Genomic DNA, 19,528 nt, shown 5'->3' on the forward strand with positions numbered 1-19,528 from the left:
AAGATAGGATGTTTCAGCCTTCTTTAGGTTAGCTGCATGCTCTGGCTGACTTCCTCCAGAATAGAAAGAGTGTTTTAAGGGCAACAGTGCTATATGTTCACATTCAAGGAGAGAAACAGAGTTTCTTCAGAAGTATCAAATAAATCCTGAGCTTTACACAGACTGGGCCACCCTTGAATCAAAGCTTGTTGCCAGGGTACCCTATGCACTAGAATTTCCCTGTGTTGGTCACTGTGGTAATGAAGATGGGATTTCTATGACAAAGTAGGGGACACTCTGGAGCAAAGGGTTAGTAGGGTTATCCCTCCAAATGTCTTTTGTTTTTTTGCTACACAATGGAGAAAAGAAGCGAATTCTTGAGGAGCAGGATTGGGGGAGACTTATCAGGTCTACTATACTGTCATTCCCAATATCCTTCTTAAACTTTGAACTACGCTGCAGTCCTACAGTCTACCAACAAATAAGATTTTTCCACACGATAACATGCTGCTACCCTATATATGACTTACCCAAACTGAACTCATCCCCTCTCCTCATTCTTCTTCCTAAGTGCCCTGCTTTGCGTTAGGGTCCCTCTGGGGTACATTTTAGATCTAGGATCTATCAGTTACTACTTGTGTGATTGATAGGAATTTACTAAACTCTCTCCATTGTTCTACCTATAAAATGGAAATTAAACTTTCTCCCTGATGGGATGTCACAGGACTTAAAAGAAACACCATTTGTAATGTGTCTTCTTCCCTGCCTGGCTCAAGGAAGAAATTCATTTAAAGTCAATTTTCGTCCCTCCCTTCCTGTCCATCAAACAGGTTAAGTCTTTCTTCTGGATTTTCAGGTACCTCATCATCTCGGTTAACCTATTCACTTATCACTTTCATTAGTGGAATCAAAATATTTCTTTCCTGTCCTCAGTGAATGTCATGTTCTTTTTTAAGCCTTTGCTCACTCTTCCTTTACCACCTGGGAAGCCCTCTTTCTGCCTCCATCCCACTTGTATCCCCCTAAGACGCCTGATCACAGATGACAGCTAAAGCTCCTCTTTCTCTGCACCACGTGTTCTGCGAAGACCACGCTGCTGTCTTCCATTCACACTCAGCTCCAGTGAGGAAGAAAACACAACAATCAGTGGTTGGCTTAGAGTCAGACTGGCCTGAGTTGGGCTTGAACTGGTTCTTCGTTTATAATTTGCATGATTAATGCAACTCCATGTTTCTAAGCTTTGGTTTAATTTGCTGAGAAGGCAGGAATGAGGACCTATCTCATGGGTTGTCAAAATTAAAGATATACTCTAGGGCTTAGACCACTAGTAATACCTGGAAAGCACTGTAATTATCATGTCTGCTGCAGACACTGTATACCAGGCACCTGGGAGCAAGCCCTCTAACTGCATTTTTATGCACAATCAACTGAAATTGTATTAAACGCCCTTACTTTTTGAATCACTTCATCATTGACTTATCTGAAAATTCCCTGAGAATATTTTAACATTATAAAGAAGCATTGTAAAACTTGGATGAATTCCTCTTAACGTATTTTCCTAAATTAGATAGAAGTAGATAAGAAATCTCTCTTCCATCAACGTTCAGATATGCCCAAGTAAATTAACACATTCAGAAGAACAAATTCAAGAAATCACTTCAGCTGCCTTCTCAACATAAAGTAATTCCACACAATCACATCATTCTGGTTAGGAATTAATTCTTGCTGTCCAAAATGCTGAGAGTCACAGAGGGCCGCCTCTCAAAAGAATGACCCTCTTCCTTGTCCTGTTTCTGAATAATTTGAGAAATAAAAGAGCAACAGATGGGAACTCAATACATTATTTTTATGATTCCAAATTGGAGGACATAATTTAAGACGATTTTAGCTAAATGATCAAACTTATATTGAGCCTTCAGTGTAGGTAGACTTAACCTGCTCCCTACTGAGAGTAAATCCAGGCAACACTGAAGGAGAGCAGGCTTCTCTGTGAGGGTGAAAACCAGCCCCCAGAGAAGCAGACCTGCATCCTTGTTCCTCTGATGCTATTGCCCCTCTGAAGAAGAGGAGCTACCACAGAAGAGCAGGCATCTCTCCCAGTAGGAAAAGCCTGCTCATATGAAGAACGAGGGAGTAGCAGGGCTTCACATGCCCGGTACCTTCTGATGAGCCCCCAGCGAGGCAGGTTTCTTCACCTTCCTTACGGTGGAGTAAGTGATAAGGTAGAGAGAAGCTGGAGCGTGTTTATGGAAAACCTCCCTCCATGGAGACCAGAGGAGCAGGGCAATGGTGTATCCACAACTGTATCCAAGGAGATCGTCAAATATGTTACCCTTTCCAATGGACACACAAGTGAGATCCATTTCTCAAATCTGGTTACCACACATACAAATAGCTTTATTGTTGATAAAGTTCTTCTTACTGGCCTTAAATGAAGGGGCATCGAGACAGACTATCTCAATTTTTATGTTTTATTTTCAGTGTTATGATTCATGCTTACCATTTCATTGAACACTTTTGTTTGCATTGTATTTGTTTTTAGTTTGTATTTATGAGAATCTTACTGGTTTCCCCTGTGTTTTAGTATTACAAAAAATGTCCTTTTAGTTAAAAAAAAAAGTAGGAGTTAATTTACTGACTTTATCAAATGAATTATGGTACAGGCTGTATACACACACAGTAACAATTGTGAAGTCAGGAACTAGAGAACTGAAATTTCAGAAATATTGATCTAAAGGACAACAGTGATCTATGTTCAATGTGGTGACTGTCATAACAGTCCCCCATAGACTTGAACTAGGAGAGTCAAAACCAGGTCCATGAGAGCTGAAGCCGTGATTGCTGACGTTCTTCTTTGTAAGCACTTTCTACTAACGGGTGCGCCAGTGACAAACCAGGAACCGAATTCGAAGTTCTTGCATAAATGGCCACGGCTGCCTCTGTTCCCAGGTTCTGCATTTTGTCCCGCATTTTGCTGTGAACGTGCTTTGAAATTGACGAGCATGCTTGGGAAAGATCCACTGTCAGGTTGTGGCAGATGTTACAGCAGCTGCTCTCGTGTTGCAAAGTGCCTTCTACGGGATACAGCCTAGCACGTGGGAAGCAGCATTCAAACGGGAAAGAGCGGCAGCTGTGGCTTCAGCAGACCTTCCAGCGATGGGGCCCACGGAGGAGTCGAAATGGTTCCAAAAGGCCACGAAGCTGGGCTGAAGTCAGTCCAGTCCCCATCCTCTTTCTACTGTCATGCCAGCTGCGACCAAGGCGGAGAAGGAGACGGGCCAGCTGCTACCCGTGGGCTTAGATGCATTTCTTTCTGCAGTGAATATTCTTGGTGTTTTCCTTCTCCAAAATCTCAGCAGCCCGTTGTCCCTGCTCCTCCATCGATGACATTCTAAGAGCAGTATTTATTCATTGAACTGACGCGTATTGAGCTTCTGATGTGGCAGGCACTGTGAGACCCTGGGAATTCAACAAGAAGTAGGAGAACGTTTTCCCTCTCAAGGAGCCTAAGACCAACGGGAAAAAGAACAGGTAAGTTCAAGCCTGCATGTGACAGCTGAGGTCTGTGGTCTTGGTAGACGATGGAAGTTCAGAAGAGAGCTTCTGAACCAAGCTATCAGGTAGGAGGAATGGGAAAGAGCTGGGTAAAGCTAGCTGAGAAATGCAAGTGGACTTTATTCTAAGGACAATGGGAAAGAGCTAACGTTTGAAACAGGAGGGGAAGGTTATCTCTGTCTTACAAACAAAAAGTCATTGGAAGGAGGCATCTCTACCAGCCTATTCCTGAGAGACCCTTCCCAATATGTCTAGCGTTAACATGCACTTTATTTAAAACATACAAGGGACCCAAACTCGGGCCCGTGGGGACTTAGGCCGCCCTGGGACCAGGAGTAGGTCCCCTGAACAAGATAATGGTGAGGCAATGATAACTGCCGGTTCCAGCTGGCCGCCTGCAGCACTGCAGTTCCCAGGGGCTCCTGGTGGCCACGCCAAACCAGATGGCCTCCCTGGGCCCAGCTGCCCATTCAGGCAGCCCTGTGATCCCATCCCTTAATTTCCAGTCTGTCTGTGGCTGAGAAGATCAGGGCTTATCGCTATGTTTAGGAGATAAGATACGATGGTGACATCATTCTAGTCTCAAGACCCAGCTCACATCTAGGAAAAACTAAATCTCAGGGGTAGCCTTCTCCCATCCTTTCTCCTCCTCTCCCTCCTCCCAGCAGTGCGTCTCAGCTCCTCCCACAATGATCACCAAGAGCCAAGGCCTGAGCTCAGGAATGTGTGCTTGGGTTTGAAGCTGCTTTGAAATTCTTACTAACTTGATCTCCGAATTTGTGTTTTTCAAGTAAAGTCAGAAAGTTAGATAGGACACCTGAGCATGCAACCATGACCTTGGAGTCTCACCTTAAGTGCCATCTCCCCTCCCACGGCACCCTTGCCTCTTCCAGACGGGCTCTCAGCTGCCCACCTTCCCGGCCTTGCCCACCAGCCGTTCCCTTCAGAAATCAGGGCGCCGGGCCCGGAGGGGGTCAAGGTTCCGGCACACGCTAAACAGCAGGTTCAGGGCCCCGGGGAACTGAGGTTCCGCTCAAAAGGTGTAAATACTTCTTTGCCTCAAGGAATGCAGCGCTGAATACCAGCACCGGTCAGGAGACAAACTGCAGAAAAAAAGGAAAATGCTTCTCTGCTGTTGGATAGGCAACTGCAGTTCCATTATGCTCTGGCACCCACAACTAGCGTAGATGTAGCTGGTCCTATTTAGGCCTGAGTAGCAGGGGTCCTCCTGGGATGGGCCAGGAGGCCTCAGGTTTAATAGCATCCTCACTCGCTCCATCGTCTCCTAAACCCTGAGATGCGTATTGGCAGGATTCTTTTATTCCTTTTGGCCCACCTAACTTTTTGATTGCTTATTGTTTGGTTTTAGGAAATTTAGTGTCCAGTATGGCGCCTGCCAGGTTTACTTTCTAGAAGAGCTATAGTTTGAGGGAAGGCAGGCCTTGGTGGGGAAATCCAGCAGAGAGAAAGCATGAGGTAAGGCTCTGAGTCTTGACTGAGAAATCAGCACAGTAGCAAACCACTCCTCTGAAGTGAACCTTCGGAATGAAGGTGCACGTCTTGACGGAGATCTTTCTTTACCCACCTCACTGTTCTCTGATTTATAGCAGCTGTGCTGTTTTGCCCTGGACGGCCAGATAATTCTGTGTTTTTACGTTGCAATTAACAAGCCAGAATTCAAAGAAACTATTTTTGAAATACAATTTGCACATTCTAATTAATTTTTAAAGAACTGTTAGTGTTTCAAGTCACCGTTCGTGTTTGTACTGTGTTTGTGGAAACATTTTAGGGAGGAAATGAAAGGGATGTCTCACAAAGAGGGAGACCCAATTGGGAACAAAGCTATAAATACAGATTAACTGCAATTTTTCACAAGTGGGCCAGTTGCCAGAAGTAACAAAGAATTCTTTAAAGTGTTTTATCAGTTGGTTGATTTTGTGTGAAGGAAATCACTGCTGAGGAAGTGTAAGGAAGTGTCTTCAGATGTGAAACTCAGAAACGGGGGAGGGTTCCTTGCTGCACACTGAATCAAATTTGAGTCATTAAAGAGATTGCAGTGATGCCGTCTAGACACATTGATAAGAGAAAAATGTGAGCTCAGTTTGAAAGCAGTGCCTTACGTAAATGAAGCCCCTCAGCTCCTAGCAGGATGACTGAAACTATTTCAATCTTTCATGAGAGAAAAAAAATAGACCTTATGTTTCAAACAAGTAAATTAAAACACTTGATATTGAATCGAAAGCCAGTGAGTTTCTTTTGACTTGTAAAAAATTACATTTTAAGGTTAATCTGCTTGGAATAGGTATAGATGATTGTTTCTGACCTTTTGCACAAAAATGTCGTATTTACATTTTGTAAATAAATAATGAACGTAGGCGAGTTCACTCTGTGGCCATAAAAATCAGAAACTCAGAGTTTTTTCATTTTATTGTCAGTCCCTTCAGAAAAGAGTGTGTGGTATGCAGCTCTTTCTGGATCCCAGAAGGGTTCAGGGATGTCCTGAGCACTGGGAAAGGATTTAATAAAGTCACAAAATGGTATGTTGTCCCCAGTGCAGGTGTGCTCTGCTCCTGGGAGCAGCACAGATGGAAAACACCAGAATAAGCACTGTATACGCTTCCAGACTTAAATCCCTAGTGAGCACATTACTGGGTGAGTTTGGTGTTCAATTCTGTGGCCCATCTCAGAAGGAGATACTTTTCTCCCTTCTGCTCAATATTACTGTCTCCTTGAGCTTGTAGTTCAGTGTCTTGTAATTCAGTGATAAATATTCCCTAAACTGTTACATGAATAGGGTAATTTTTTAACTTATAATTATTTTAACCATTATTAAGTGCCTACCAGATGCCAGGGACTGCAAGGTACTGAGGCTAAAAGGTAGACACGGTCATTGTCCTCTGGACAGGAACATGGGGGTGGCACACATTCAATAAGAAACTCCAAGCATGTAGTCAAAAAGCAAGGAAACTTGGGTGATACTGAGAAACCAGCAAACAGTGGGAAAGGATCATGCTACATAGTAAAGCAAAGGTTTCGATAGAAAACTATTTTAAAAGAAAATAAAGCCAGTATGAATAATAATACAAAAGTCCAGATTTGCCAAAAGATACTTTACCAAAGCAACTAGCCCTTGCCTTGTAAAAGAAACAAGTATTAGGTTGTAATAAAGCTATAGAAATATACAAGCCAACTATATATACAAGATATATACAAATATGTAAGCTAGGTAAAATTTCAAATTATGTTTTAGTAAATGTAATGCTAACTTAAAATCTTATTCGTTCACTATCCAGTTAAAGTTAGCCCCACACATACAAACACATGCTTGTTGAGTGCCTACCGTGTGGCATGCTCTGTGGTTGGCATTGAAGAGAAGAATAAAAGAAACACACAGGGTTATACTGTGATGATAAGATGCACTGAAACGTTGGGTGTTGAGACAAAGGACAGATTAGTTTGATCTCTGAATGCTTGGAGATTTTCTTCCTAATCCTGGTTATTTAAATTGAAATAATTTATTAAAAAAAAGGTTTATTGATTTTAAAAAGATTGAATATTTACAAATATCCTTTCCTTCATTAACAATTTGTAGACTTTGCCAAGTAACTCTGTCTTGTGAATGAAGTGATTAATTTTGTAGGGTTGAACATATCCTTACTTTAAACGATATCTCAAACTGAGACACATCATTGTCTTCTGTCCCCAGCATTAATCAACTGCCCAAAATGACCTTAACTGGGTTAGTTTAACAATTGATCTGATTATAAACAAAAGTTAATTCTGATTTTCATTTTGTTTTATAGCTGAATCTTATGTTATTAAAATTTCCTTTAGGCTTTTCCTACTTGTGAAAAGTAAACTACAAATCATATTTTCCATTTGGAATAGTTCTTATCCCCTAGGAAAGAATCAATACATCAAAATTAAATTTCAAAACTGCATTAACAACATCTTTGAGGTCAGGTATTCCAATAGTCTCTGAGTAGAAACCAAATTACAGAGTTATTATATGTGGACAATATAATTATTTTTACCACCTTTTACTTTATAGGATGTAACAAAAAAGGGAATTAAATCTAGTGTAAAGTTTCAGTTAGCAAATGGAATTGTGTTTATCTGTGTCATCTTAATACCACTGAATTGAATGATTTCACATGAGCGTTAGTTTCAATTTACAAAATTTGAATTAAAGTGTGGATATTTAAAAACTTTAGCAAAGATAGCAAAATTAAAGAAAACATAAATTATTGGATTTAAGCAATTGACCTCTATAACAGTACACTAACTCCTTAAAGACGTCAAAGTATTATTTAATAGGACAGGAGGGCTGGAAGGAACTTTGGAAATCGATGAATTCAATCACATTCATTTTGAAGAAGATGAGAACCGTAATAGTGAAGTGATAGATATGATCCTCAATTTCATCTCATAAGAGCTATTCTTATATAACCTCCTTTTTTCCATCCACTTTCCCTCATGTGTCACTCTCAGTATTTGGGGCCTAACTTCTTGGGAAATGTTGATAACTGTGATGCTTAGTTATGCAGGAATTTGTGTCTGTTTTGCTCTGATGTCACTCTTGCCACACCCTTCTTTGTGTAGCGTAGGGAGTCTCAAAGCAGGTAGATGGATTTGGAGAGTTGGGAACATATAGTGGACTCACTGTCAGGACCCAAAAAACTGGTATCATAATATAAAATAAGCCGTCATGATTTTGACCAGGTAATTCCTGGAAGATTATACTCTCTTTAATCCTTTGAAGCCTATGTAATTTTTCCTTAGTATAATTTGGCAGATTCTGCTCATTGAATCCCTAATGTCCATTTTCCCTTCTTAATCCAACCATAGCATCCCCTACATTTACCAGGACACCTGATTGTTTAGAGACTGCATTTGCCCATCTACCTGCGGCTGGTTATGCTCATGTAAAGAAGCCAGTAGGATGTGCTTGTGGAGGAGGTCATGCAGTCTGTCCCCAGAGCTTAAAAGGAAGCAAACTGTGAGTCACTTCCTCTTCCGCCCTTCTCATTGGCTGAAATATGGACACAGTGGAAGTGAAGGGGTCCTATTTTAGTGTATGTGCCGCCAGAGCAAGCACGAAAGTGAAGCGGTCCTAATTGTGAAGAGAATGACCATATTCAGTGATGGGGGAGTAAAAAAATAGATGGAATCAGGGTTCCCAGATAGCTTCATAGAGTATTTTCCCAATCTCCTGCTAGTTTCAAGTGAAAAATAAACTTTCAGTCTAGTGTAAGCCACTGTTTATTGTTTTCAGATGAAGACCGCCCAAACTTGAGAGCCTATCACTTACAAAATAGAGAAGAATAAATTCTCTGTATGTTTCCTTGGGAAAGAGAAGTTGCATGTGAGTGTGCATGTTTTCAAAAGATTAACTACAAAATAGAAAATGGAATTCAGTATGAGTCTTTGCCTAGGAAAACCTGCAGAACCACAAAGGGAACATTTTACTCACACCTGTCCGGACTTTGAAGAATGTCTTCACAAAGTAGGTTTCAAGATTGCCTTTGCTTGCCTGTCAGTTGCTTTCAGTTTTTCTAGATTCTTCAAAGTGTGCCCTCTTTCACACTAGATATTGAGTTCTAGCACCTAAAACATTTACACATTATTAAAGACCTTAGTCTGATGTATCATGGAAATGACCTCAGTTCGTTTATGCTGTGCATCTTGGAGGAATTTAGCTCTGGGTATCTGAAGTTCGCTATTCATCTTCTCTAGGTAACCCTCTCCTGGGATTCCATGCCTGGCACTCTTGTAATCACTCAGTAACATTTTTTATTACAGAAGTATTTGCATTCAGAATGCACATACGTGTGTGTGTGTGTAATTTATATATTTACTTATAGTTAAATAGTGGAGTTAGACTAGTGGAGTTAGAATAGTTTTTTGTTAGAGGGAAAACAGATGCCTTTAGGTTGGCTTGCTCTCTTGAATACGCAGGAGAAAACAAACTTAGTTTACTTAAGAGAGAATTTTCATTTAAGAAATTTGTCGGTTGAATTGGGACTTTCAGTGCCATTTATGATATAATTTTTTATAATTGCATCAGAAGGTAGTCACAGGCCACAGGCTATCTATGATCTCTTCTTTGTGAATCACTCCCTTCCTTTCAACTACAATGATACTGACCGTGAGAGGGAACCTGATATGTGAGCTTGAAGAGGTCATGGCTACCTCACAGGGTTAGTGGGACAATCCAATTAGCTAGTACAGGGAAACGTGTTATTTAGACGACATTTGTTACACCAAACACACCTTAGTTTTCTCTCCTTCTTTACTTTCAATTTTCATCACTAAATCATAAAGGTAAAACTTTAAAAGCTTCCTCTGAAACTTACTGTGAGCCGATGAATTGAGTCTATGTGGAAAATAGCTACTATTATTCGCATTAGTAAAATTACTGCCTGTTTTGCTGATGTGAATAGTAATAGCTAACACTGAATGGGAACTTTTCATGAGCCAGCCATGGCCTAGGCATCGTCGCAGAATAACACTATTGCAGAGCTCCTGTTAGGATCTGATTTTACAATGACGAAGTGAGAGATTACAGACGCTCAGGCATGCGCCCAAGATCACACCGCTGATAAAGTTTTCTATCGGTATGAATCTAGAGCCCATATCATTAGCCACTATGATATATTGTTTTCTGTAGTTCTTATCCACTTGGTCATTTCGAAAGTCTGAATTTTCCTGAAATGTTTGAATTGAAGATGGGGAACATCTCAAGTTACAGGACGGCGGCCGAGTTTTCACTTTATTTGGCTAGGAGGCAACAGCAAACATCTATTGCTCTTTTTTTCCACCTCTGAACACAAGCAAGTTAGATTGTTAGAAAAGACTGTGACAAACAACTGAATGTGGGCTGGATCAATAAAGCAGCTGCTGGAAAACAGCCCTGGGGCCCCAGAATTTCTGCTAAACTATCAGCATCTAATGTCAGAGTGTTCTTTGAAGGATGAAAGTCGGACTGATATCTTGAAAGTAATTTTCTCTTTGTATGCCAGTGATTGAATTTGGGTCAGTTTTCCAAACTGTTTAATAAGACGACACAAAATGTGATTACTCATATCTCATGCAAACAAAGCCGTGATGGTTCATGGAATTCTGAAAATGTCTTAAGGGGGAAAACCATCTTGGTCAAATAATAATTACATATTTACATACTATGTAAATTGCATATGAAACAAAGTGGGATAAGACGATGTTTTTAGGATTGGTCATTTCTTATCATTTAATAATTTTTTACTACATGTACGTAGGTGGGTTTGTGTATATATATACACATACATACACATGTATATTTATATTTATGCACATTTATATATATGATATATATATATATAACCTTCTGGAAAATTACATGAAAATATTATGATTGTTAAAAATACCTGAAAAAGATATTAAGGCCAATTCTCTTACGGTGCTATTATGGGAGATATAAAGAATTGAAAGACTGTGGTGCATATTTCTTCACTAGGGAGCAACATATAGTAATGGAAAACCATGAGCTGAATTCTCCGCATTACTAGATCTCTGCCCTTTGTGATTATGACATGTCATTTAACCACCAGATTCCTCTTACACAAAAAAGTTTCCCTAGATATTTCTTAAGATCTTCTCAGTTCTGAACTCTTTGGGTCTTCCTTTGGTAATGTTTTTATTTTGGTCCACCTGGGATAGCAAACAGAGTGCTTTATCAGTTGTTCTTTGTGTAATTAATTACAGAAATGATTTGTTTCTCTTTGTAAAGAAAACAGATTCCGAACCAGAATTTCATGTGTTACTCCCACCATAACTTCCACTGCGCAGGGAAACTGTAGGAACGGGGGCTTGGAAGGTCACCCCTACCATGTTCCACACCTACTATGTTTAAACGTACCCTTCACATTTAAAATTTGCTTTTACAACCTCTCCTGCATGACTTTTCTTATGTACGACCCTATTGTGAATCTGCAAGCTTCCATTAATGGGCATCTTGGCTGAGTTCTTACTCTTCGGTCATGTATCCTGAATAACGCGCTTCTAAGTTATACACTGGTCTTAAACGGTGCGCTTCTGCTGTTGAGGTCTAAAGTGAGGATAGTGAAAAACACTCAGAAAAATGAAACTAGATGATAAAAAGTTCTGGATGAAGAACAATAAAATGAAAGACACAAGTGGTTCTTGCTTCTGCTGCAATTGTAACGAGTGCTTTGGAGCAGTGCGGAGACTGTCAGCGTGCCTCTGGGCAAACGGGCAAGTTCACAGTTCCTTCCTGACTTTTGTGTTTACATCACTTCTAAGTACCACCCCCGACACCCCCACCCATTAAAAGGAACATTGTCTCCTTTGACATGGCTGAGTTCAGATCTGAGGTAAGAAATTTGAAGGCGAGCTTAGGAGAACTTTTGCCTAAAAGCAAAAAATGATAGCTTTTGTTAAAGGGACAGTGGGGGCTAGCACTTGCCAACGATGTGCTCCCTTGAACATAAAAAGAATAATAAATACAAATAACTAAATGATACTGAATATATAAACCTCCATAAGTTCATGATGATTATGAACTAAATGAGAGGAAACTGGATGGCACACAAGCTAATGAGTTATTGAAACTCTTGGAGGTAACTCAAGGCACCGGCAACTCATTCTGCCCCTTTCGTTCCAACTGTAGTTCAGCACACCCGAATAGTCTCAGCTGAGAAGTTATTGTCTTTCCAGATGAACTTAGCCCAAATTGTTCAAGGAATGATAAAATTAGAAAATAGTCATTTTGCCTCACCTAATTAAATAATTGAGTTAAGCAATAATCATCAATCAGTGAGACCCTCTGGTGAAAAGCTGATGGAAAACTTCCAATGGAAGGATCAGGTGTCAGCACCTCAAACCACAAGTCAACAACTAAAGGGGGGGGCCACAGACATTACCTGCTTCCTGAGGTGACACAGCGCACGGCCCACAGTACTGCTCATGAAATAAGTCTTCCCCAAAAGGTGGAATCTGCATCTCGAACTAATCTGGAGTTAAAGGAAATGTGGATAAGGGCGTTAGAGATCGAGTTAACGGGCACCACAAGAAAAGAAGTGGAAAAATTAGAACATGAAGCTTTCTACAGGACAACAGACTCCGTTTTTACAACAAAGGGGAAAAAATAAGTAAGGGTAAGTTGAGGGCTGGAATGATCTGTTCTAGATCAAAGGACATAAGGGACGTAACCATCAAATACAATGTGCAGGCCTTCTTCCAGAGTCTTACTTGAACATACAACAAACTATAAAAAGACCCTTTGAAACAGCTGATGGATTGTGCACGGATCTAAGATGATATCAGCATTCTTTTTACTTTTGTGAGATACAACGCATTATAGGTATAGTTTAAAACTCCGTATTTTTAGAGAGAATGTGAACTCTGTAAAGATGAAGTGACATGACACTTGGGATTTGCTTTAATAAATTTCATTTAATATAGATGGATAGATAGGTTGTTATAAATAAAGGAAAACATGGCAAATTTGGAAAATTGGAGGAGCTAGGTGATGTCTTTACTGGGGTTTATTTAACTAGTTCACAATTTAACTGTTCCCCCTACTTTGGTGGTATCTAAGTTTGTTTATAATAAAATTAATCAGTAGGATGTTGCATTGAGTTAGGAATCACATGAAAGTAAAAAGTAAAAGAGTAAAAAGTTTAATTACTTTCTAATAATCACTTCTCAGCTCAGACCTGCACACCTTTAATCTTATATTTCTTTTAAAAAAATAGAATTGAGTTCAAAATGTAGCATTCTGTGTCAAAAGTAGTTGATACATGAACCATATACAACCAGAGGGCTAAAGATATTGAATATCACTGAATTTCATGCCTGTCTTAGACTATTAAAGCATAAAACTCCAAACTTAGAAAAATCTGTCTGCAGCACATCATTTCCCCTATAGTACGGTATTTTTCCAAGCACCAATAACTCTTGGATTATGAGTTCTTTCTACTATAACTTCTTTCAGAATTTCCCACCATCCCTTATGTATTAGTTTTCTGGTTTTAGTTTTTGCCGTAACTAAATAGTGTAGATTGGGTGGTTTGAACAACAGGCATTTATTTCGTCACAGTTTTGGAGTCTAAAAGTCCGAGATCAAACGTGTTGACTCTTCTGAGGACCTCTCTCCTTGGCTTCCTTCTGTGTCTTCACATGTCTTTCCTCTGTGTCTGTGTCCATCGTTGGGTTAGGGCCCACCCTGATGACATCTCTACCTGAATCACCTCTTTAAAGCCCCTATCTCCACAGATAGTCACATTCTGAGATACTGGAGGTTAGGAATTCAACGTATGAATTTTCGAGGGAATATTCAGTCCGTAACACCTGATTATGGCCATCAATGAAAATTAAACAAGACTTCGGAGAACTAAGATTTCCAGAATGATAGTCGAAGTTGGCAGAAGCAAAAATGAGATTAAGAAAGCAAAGAAAATTATTATCTAAGAATGGAGATGGCCCTTGAATCCAGCCTTGGATCTGAGTGTTCTGAATCTTTGCAAATGAAAACCAGCCGACTGGATAGGTAGCATCTATTTCATATGAGAACGACCCCTTAAGGCTTGGAAGACAATTATTGTTTTACACTTAACTGCCAAGTGATCAGCTCATGATACAAGTTTAACTGTGCCTCTTTTTATAATTCATCCATATCCTACTGCACCCTATCAGTACTTGCTCATAGTGTTGTAGACTTTTAAATTCTCTTGTGCTTTCACTGAATAATTCGTTTTGTCGCCTCTCAGGATGGGGGACTATTATCCGTCTAGCAGGCCACTGCTAGCTACCCCTCACTGCCCTGAGATGCTTTCTTCAGCCGTAGTTTTACTGGGAGATTAAAGGGACTGTTCCAGGAGTGGGTATGTTTATGTACTGTGAACAAATCAAATTATTTCTTAGAAGTGGGTGAAGTATAAATGATAAGTCTATCAATCAACTCTAGAGCTTGCTGGATTAAACTGAATTGACATGAACAATGATTCTGATTCAGGAATGAATCTGGTTGAGCATCACCTCCTTCTGCAATTGCCGGTGCCTGAATTTGATGAGATAAATGTTTGATGGGCCTGCTAATTTGACTCTGAAGATTAATCGGGTACTTTGTGAAAGACTAATAAATATGTAAAAAGAGAATAAGAAGTTAACTCTGAAAGCAAGGACTGCACCATTTTAGCAGGAATAAATCTGTCTTCATCAGTAGCAATCACTGAGATTAATATTAATTATAATCAGTATACAAAAGACAGATGACTTCTGTCCATTTCTTTAGCTCTTTCTTTTCTTCAGATAGTATCATGGGTCTGCAAAAAGGAAACTACTCGTTGTGAGGGAACTGCTCACCCACATTAGGTAAAGTCACTCTTCCAAGGCACTAAGGTACAATTTAGTCAACGGTGTCTTTTTGTGCGTGAGATGTTACCCCCATGTCCTTGCTCACTCATCTCCATACTATTAAGCATGTGCAGTTAGGTCTCTCTTCACTTTTTTCCCTTAAGTGAATATCAGTTTTTAAAAATCGCCCTGAAATAATTGTGTTTATTTTACTTAATCATTAAAAATAAGGTGCCCTAAAATATCCATATTATATTTTTGAACATTCAAAAATTAACAGGTAGATATTTGTAAATGCCTAACTGAAAATAAAAAGCGGAGGTTGTATTTTTTTTAAATAGAAGTAGTAAAACCAATTCTCTGAATTACAGATAAATACTGTGAGTCTGATACTGAGAATGATTTTACTAAGAAGCCTGTGATAAGGTGTGATGGCTATAAAAGGATTTCGTGAAAGTCTGGATTGATGTATTATGATTGATAATATAATGTAAGCTTTCTCCCTGTGCCATATATAGAGCTATGGGTCCTTTATAAAAGCCATAGCTTTTGACTCGTTATATGATTAAAACCATTCCCTGGATCCCTAATTTCTCTTAGGATCAATCACAAATTTTAACATGTCTTAACGAGGCCTGGTGTCATCCGCCCTGCTTAACTTTGTGAGAGTTTAACGTCTACTCGCACCAACTCCTGGCTCAAACCACATAACGAATCATTTTTATACAGGAACTATTTTACTTCACAGCTCATGTGATAGACACTGTGATTCCGTTGTCAAAAAAGGAATTTGTTCATGCTAGAGAGCTTAGCGCTTAGCAAGTGCTTAGCAATATAGTTCCTGACTTTCATTTAGTTTATCCAACACCTGGAATGTTCTTGTCTTCTCTCACACTCTTTTCATTTTGGGGGCTTCACAAATGCTGTTCCCTCTGCCTGAAATACTTTTGCTCGGTCCCTTCCCCCAACCCCTCAATCTTTTTCATTAGATAAGTGCTATTTAGACTGCATCTCTCAGTATGAATTTTGTATCTTCAGAAAAAAAGACTTCATCCTACCCACTCCCCCACCTCTGCAAACACAAACGCTCTGCATTAGTGCATTTATCTTGTACTTCAGTCACAAGATACTCCACTGGAGATTCCTGCTGGCAGAAGAGAATCTCCATAAGGCCAGGTACATTGTTGATCTTGTTTTTTATTTTATCCCTACCGCCTAGCAAAACTACCTGGAACATCATGGCTGTTGGATAAATATTTGTTGAATTAAATATTTAATATGTATTTGGTGTCCTCTGTGACAAACAAGTGAGGAATGTATTATAATTAGACACCTTTTTATAGGATAAAACTACACGACAATTTCTTCTTTTGATAAGTCAGCAGCATCTGTGCTGTCATTACTGGGATCATTTCACTCCCCTAGAACATCTAGCTTCTTAAAGGTTTCCAGTGATGGAGAGATCATTATTTTTTTTTTCCAAACCACTCCTATTGCATAACATCCTTCCTTGATTGTCATACAGTTCTTCTCGGTTATGAGCAACCATCTAATATCCCATAACTTCCACCTCTTTGTCCTGGCTCTGCTCTCAGAAGCTAACCAGAATCCTAATCCTTTTTCTGAATGGAATTTGGTCATGTGTCTAAAGCCACTGATCATTCCCCTCCCTCCCCTCTTCCTCCCAAATCCATTCTTCTTAAGGTAAGGCACTTTTGGGTTTCTAAAGGAATCCTTCTACAACGTGGCTCCCAACTTTTCATCATTTTAGTTCTCCTCCTTTGAAGGTACTCTGATTTTTCATTGTCCTGTTCCTATTGAAAAAAAAAATTACTTCTCATCTGGACAATAGTTTCTATTGACTGTCTTTCTATTGACTGTCTTATTTCAGTATCTTTCAGCAGTTGCTTTATGTTGCTGGTTTATCCTGAGCTTAAGGGAAACCAAAAGCTCTAGGTTATATCTTCATTCAATTACAATCTTGACAAGCTTCTTAGATTTCTCCCTATTTCCTTAAGGTCTTCACTGAAATCACTACGACAGTTATCAAGACCATATTCTGGCATGCAGAAAAGATTTCCTAAAGGAAACTACATCTTGTGGTGTCCAAGGCATTGGCGAACCGCTGCGGAGGCCTGGAGAGTTATCATTCTGACCACAGGGTCTAAAGAAGGACCACAAAATGGGGTGATGTTGCACGTCGACTGAAAAATAAGTCTTCCTAAGAAAAACGAGGTTCCTGGCCTCTCAGGCTAGCAGCGTGTTCCAAATAGACCAGGAGGCCTTTCTTTAGAACAGCGTGTCTTCTGTTTAAGTGAACGGCCCTCTGATCCCACTTTCAGATCCTGGAAATTCACATAATTTCTTACAGAAAGCGTATGGAAAACACAGTGTTCTGACACCATTTACAGCTCTTCTCGTACTTTTTAATTTTTGTTGAGTGCACTTTAAAATTAAAAGGAGATCTTCAGGACTCCAACTGAGTGTTCACAATGAACCTGCAGTCCATTGTATCTCGGGCCCTCAGACTTTCTTCTTTTAACATTGAGAATACGGGATACAATAAATTATAGGCATTAGATTTCTGGCAAAATGCAGTTTAGGACACTGCACGTCTTAGCACAAAGTGCACAAAAAAATCAATCTTTTCTGCTGTCATAAAGCGTATTGAAAACTGCTACTGTGCCATTAAAATTAATGTGATCACTTTTCTCTTTCCCTCTAAGTCACACTGCCCTTTAGCCCAACCCCTGCAGGTCATCTCCCCTAGAAGACAATGAGCCCTCTCTGGTTATTCCACTTGAATTAAATGCTGAAACTAATGCTGTGGGATGTTTCTTTTCTAATTCATATTTTACACCAAAAGATTTAATTTTCACGTAACATTGCTGAATTTCCATTTGGATATTTCCCATACTCTGCATCATTTAAAACCCACCACCATAGAAATGTAGAGGGAAATAGGCTCTGTCTTTGAAATATGCTTGAAAAGGGCATCAAACCTGAAATAATTTACTGCAACTTTTTGATTTAAGACAAAACTTTTGAGGTTTTATTAGGATTTAGCATAAAGCTTGGGAGTTATCTACAGTATATGAATATTTAAATGTGAAGAAGTATATATCCTATGCAATACAGAGCTTAACTCAAAATACAGCTACAATGCCTTTGGTATTAAGCATTGGCTTAAGAAAATGTAGCTTCTGTTACAATGTTCTAAAATTAAATTTATAGCAAATGCTCCTTTATTGATATCTAACCAGTTTGTGGGTTAACCTCACTGACCTTTTTAACACAGAGAAGAAACTTGGGGGCCGCTCACCTCACCAGGGAGGTTTGGGTATGGGGTAGCTACTGCATACAGGCCCTTTGAACAGTGGACCCAAGTTCCAGGTCCTTGAACTGGTTTCAGAAGGGGCACATGGGTTCTTCTTTATATCTCTTTCCTCCAACCCCGACTCTGGTAAAATATTCACTAGCTACTATTAAATTGCTAAGCAAAGTGATTGTCCTTGACCCTTAAGTAGTCAAGATTTCGGGCAAATTGTTTTTATGGATATGCATGCTAGGATTCAAATGAAGTTACTCTAGTATGAAACTCAATAACTTACAAAATTCACCAATTCTTTTATATTAAATTTTCTTACACCCCCCCCCCCCCTTAGACATACTTTTACGTCCTATTTGGCAGAGAAAACCCACATTATATTTTACCGCTTGATTGTGTGGAATGCCTCCCTTTCTTGCTATTCTCAAACAGAAACTGCGTTCACTCTCAACTAAAGAGAGTATTCTCGGTAATTGCCAAAGGGGAACGAGTGGGAAGATAAAGGAACAGTTTGCTGCACGCCGTGGACTCAGGCAGGAGAGAGTAATAGTCTGAAATCCCTTTTCTAATTCGGTGCCGTGGCCTTGCATACCTGTTTCTGTCCCCTGTCAAATGACAAAACTAAAGCAGCTCAGTGAGGAGTCTGATGCCCTTTGTTCAAGGGAAATCAGTCCAAGGACTGGGGAGGCACAGCCGCTCACAAGCAGCGCAGCTCTCCTCCCCGCGGGATTCTGGGCAGGAGCGAGTGTTACCGAGAAAGTCAGACGGCACAACGCGGAAACAGGCCGGGACTGGCTGGGCGGCCAGGGAGCTGCAGATGCGGCTAGCAGGTTCTATTTTGCGGGGTAAGAGAAGCTAGCTAAAGCTCACTGGAGGATTGCAGCTGGTGTATGTTGTGTTCTGGACGGCGGGGAGTATCCCATACGGGCAGGCTGACTTACGTACACTCAGGTTTGTGACATAAGCCCAGCCACTGGGGCAGCCTCTGTTTTGCGGGTTCCAGGCTACGAATTACCGTAATTACCGCTTAGCGCTAAGTTTGCACTTGCCCCATCAGATGCTTAGAAGAGAGCTGCAGGCTGCTGAGTAGAAAGCAGCTGGGGCCGAGGGTCTGGTCTCCACCCATGTCCCCGCCTCCAAGACTCTGAGCCTTCTTGCAGGGAATTGGAGTGCTCGGCAACACAAAATACAAACGCACCTTTCAGACGTCCTATATCATCCCTCTTGCCTTTTCTGATGCATAAAAATGTACACATGACCTAAATAAATGACTACCTTCCTTAAGGCCTCGTTTTGATATGAGTGGTATTT

At 40.1% G+C, this 19,528-nt stretch overlaps 1 long non-coding RNA gene across 1 annotated transcript; it reads right to left on the reverse strand.

The window, feature by feature from the left end:
- Window positions 1–2,497: 2,497 nt before the first annotated feature.
- LOC140688634 (uncharacterized) lies at window positions 2,498–19,096 on the reverse strand. The gene is made up of 3 exons (XR_012063340.1): window positions 18,810–19,096; window positions 12,456–12,540; window positions 2,498–3,485 (listed from the first exon to the last, which is right to left on the reverse strand). It is a non-coding gene; the product is annotated as an uncharacterized lncRNA (long non-coding RNA).
- Window positions 19,097–19,528: the final 432 nt, after the last annotated feature.

The sequence above is a fragment of the Vicugna pacos genome, chromosome 23 (assembly GCF_048564905.1).
Source record: "Vicugna pacos chromosome 23, VicPac4, whole genome shotgun sequence".
NCBI lineage: Eukaryota > Metazoa > Chordata > Mammalia > Artiodactyla > Camelidae > Vicugna > Vicugna pacos.